Below are 3,967 nucleotides of genomic sequence, written 5' to 3'. Positions count from 1 at the left end.
TATAAAAGTCAGCTTGTTGTTGATTAGGAGCATACAGTCCAACCAAAAGCGTTTTTTTGCCTTCTAACAGCAGATCTATCATAACGTATCTTCCTTGTTTATCTGCTTCTATTAGTTCCGCTGTCAGAGTATTCTTGACATAAATAACCACTCCATTTTTCTTGTTCATTGCAGAAGCAATAAATTGCGTACCCAACCTTAAGTTCAATAGGTACTTTTGGTCCATAACCCTAATATGTGTTTCTTGCAAGCAAATAACATCAGTTTTAAATTGTTTTAAGTATTGAAAAACTTTCTTTCTCTTTTGTGGTGAGTTTAAACCATTGACATTCCAAGTTAGGAACTTAGTCGCCATCCTTGGCGTCCCGAAGCTTCTGGAGCATGCCTGCCAGGATCCCCTTAACTTCCTTAGGCCACGCCCCTCCCACAGCTTCGCTATAGGTACGCTTTGAAGGTTCCATAACTTTCTGCTGGTCTTGCTCTTGCTCTTGTCTCACTCGTCTCGAGGCGGCACGCGTCATCCTCTGCTCTCTAGCGTCTTCCGATGAAACTGTAATTTGATCCCCTCCAGTAACTTTCTCATCTGTCTGTGTTCCTTCAGCATCTTGAGGCTTTCCCTCGCCATTTTTCTTTGCAGATTCCAAAAGTGATAGAGGGGTTGCTTTTAAAACTTTGCTATAAAAATCACGTGCCTGGATCACTGTGACCAAACAGTGTCTCGTACCTTCATGCATCACCACCATGCCCACTGGTATCTCCCATCTGAACTTGATGTCACGTTTCTTAAGTTCCTGCTTAAGTTTCTTAAGTTCCCGCACTCCAGAGAGCTTTAGAAGTTTTAGTCACCATCTTCCCCCACTTTCACTTGCTACGCACTTTCACTTTTAAAATCCATAAAGTCCATTGAACTAGAGAACAAAAATCCACTTCACCTTGACCTCCTGTACCGCTCTGCCTGCCTCTTCACACTCGAAAGTCTTTCCTTCTGGCAGGGGTGGTTGCTAACGCTTGGTTCTGCTCCCAAAAGCACGGAGCAGAAGCGCTGCGCAGCCCGGAGCAAACCCAGGCTTCGGGGGGGCTCGATCCTTCAGCCGCCCGATCTACAAGCTCAGGCGGCCCCGGAGAGCTCAACCCCTACCTGGGGCCTCACCCCCTCCTCTTCTCCCGAGGAGGGGGCTTCCGAACCACTAAAACAGCTGATCGGCGCTGTTTTCAGCAGTTCAAACAAAGCCGCGGAGCGGACAGCCCGGAGATGGCTGTCTTCAGCGTCGCGTCACCACCGGAAGAAATAACATTTCTTCTTCAGTGGTCTCTATGTTTACTTGGAACTCATCTCTGCTGGGATTTATATGATTTACTCCCAAGGAAGTATGTAGTTTTCAGTCTTGGCTCTTAAGATGTGGATGAAGAAAGACCTCTGACAAGATATAAAATCCAGATGGAATCTTCCAATGTCTATTGAAAAGGATGGGAATGCTCTTTTGAACTTGTCTTGGAGAAAATGTGTGTGTGTGTGTGTGTGTGTGTGTGTCTGTGTCTGTGTCTGTGTCTGTGTGTATGTATGTATATGTATGTATATGTATGTATATGTATACAGGGAATGCGGTGGCTCAGTGGGTTAGGACGCTAAGCTTGTTGATCACAAGGTCGGCAGTTTGGTGGGTCGAATCCCAAGTGCCGCATAACAGAGTGAGCGCCTGTTACTCATCCCAGCTTCTGCCAACCTAACAGTTCGAAAGCACGTAAAAATGCAATTAGAAAAATAAGAACGCTCTTACCTTCCCACCGTAGTGGTCCCTATTTTTCTACTTGCATTTTTACGTGCTTTCGAACTGTTAGGTTGGCAGAAGCTGGGATGAGTAACAGGCGCTCACTCTGTTATGCGGCACTTGGGATTCGACCCACCAAACTGCCGACCTTGTGATCAACAAGCTTAGCGTCCTAACCCACTGAGCCACCGCATTCCCTGTATACATATACATACATATACATACATATACATACATATACATACATATACATACATACACACAGACACATGACCATGGAGACATCCTCGGACAAGCACTGGCTCTTTGGCTTTGAAACGGAGATGAGCACCGGCCCCTAGAGTTGGAAACAACTAGCACGCATGTGCGGGGGAACCTTTACCTTTATTTATATGTATATGTATATATGTATATATATATATATATCACTACTTTGATAGGCATTCTCCAGAAAGACAGAGATGGAAAGTGACCACCATCACCCCACCCCCGCAAAAAAAAGCTGATAGATCATTTTTTAATCTAAAATGACAATTTTAATGATCTTGTTATATTAAACCAAAGAGTGAGAGAGAATAGTGGGAGACTTCATATGCTTATACTTTGGAAAATAATCTCTTTTTCCAGAATCCAAAGAAACCAACCCCCCCCCCAAATGAAGTTTTAGAACTGTATTTGACAAAAAAAGGGAATAAATAGTAACTATGGAAGTAAACTATAATTTGCAGACAGATCCACAAAGTGCCTGCACAAAGTAATGAAAAAGTATAATCCAAAGAGGCTGAATATGACCTTTTAAAGACGAGTATATGCAGGGCTTTTTTTCTCATAGAACGCTCAGAACGGAGTTCCGGCACCTTTTTTGGATGGAACCTTGTAGGGTAGGCAAGGCGGGTTGTATGACATGTGTGAGTTCCAGCACCTTTTTCTTATACAAAAAAAGCACTGAGTATATGCATTATGAAATATGTATAAAATAGGTCAAATAGAGATAAAGATAGCAACTGCAGCCTCGCAATCATGCTAACCTAAAATTAACTACCAGTCCATACTTATTAATAGGTGGAATAACCAACACCACAATCAGTACAAAGCTGGTCATACAGAATCCTGGATACATTTTTTAAAAAAATAATACAGCCTTATTTGAACTAGGTTTGCAGCAAGAAAGAAGACCTCAGAAAACAGCACAAATCTTATAATTAATAATCTTGATTAATGGTTATTTTTGATTGTACAATACTGCAAAAATTGGTCTCTTCCTTTCCTTTTGGTATCCCTGTATCATGATTAATGAAGAAGTATGATTGGTAACAATACTTAGAATGTTTCTATTCCACAGGTCAAATTAAGCTTTAGAAGCAACAGGCTTTGAATTAACCACAACAACTCATCAGAATTATCTTCAACAATGGTGAAAGAAAAGATGGATGAAAGAAATCAATAATGCCAAAGGTGAAACTTCTACTTTGGATTTTGTTACCATTCTATTCTATTTATTTTCTATCAGTTGGAGAACTCTAATATTTGGTATTTAATTTATCTAAGACATTAGAAAAGAAGTAGTTACCAATGTTTATTCAATATACTAATTAGACTTTTATCCTGCCTTTATTATCTTACAAGTAACTTAAGGTGGCAAACATACTTAATACTCCTTCTTCCTCCTATGTTCCCCACAACAACAACCCTGTGAGGTGAGTTTGGCTAAGAGAGAGAGGGTGACCTAAAGTCACTCATCTGGATTTCATACATAAGGAACTATTAGAACTAACAATCTCCTGATTTTTAGACCAGTGTCTTAACCACAACACCAAACTGTAAAAACAACAACAAAAATGGATAGTAGAAGTCATCCCCATGTAGAATATTTTAAAAAGGAGTCCATTAATTTCTATCTGTTAAATACAATGAAATGCACATTTATTTCTTAATGTTTTAACCAATAAAGAATTTACTTCTAGCCAAAAATATGTCTGAATGGCTATGTGTTGACACCAGTAAAGAAAGCAAAATTATCATGAGAAAACACAAACCAACTATGCTCCTGGTAAGTTACAGTTAACTAAATGTTTAGCTAACCTTTTCTTCCCATAGTTGAGGTCACTACATTTTATTTACACAGTTTGCAAAAGGAAAGTAAAAGGAAATGGCCATCTTGGAAGGAAAAGCAATTGAGTCAAGTGGAATGGAGGAAA

Source organism: Vipera berus (genome assembly GCF_964194415.1).
Source record: "Vipera berus genome assembly, chromosome: 3".
Lineage (NCBI taxonomy): Eukaryota > Metazoa > Chordata > Lepidosauria > Squamata > Viperidae > Vipera > Vipera berus.
The sequence above is the reverse complement of the archived record's forward strand: the minus strand, read 5'-3'. Positions refer to the sequence as shown.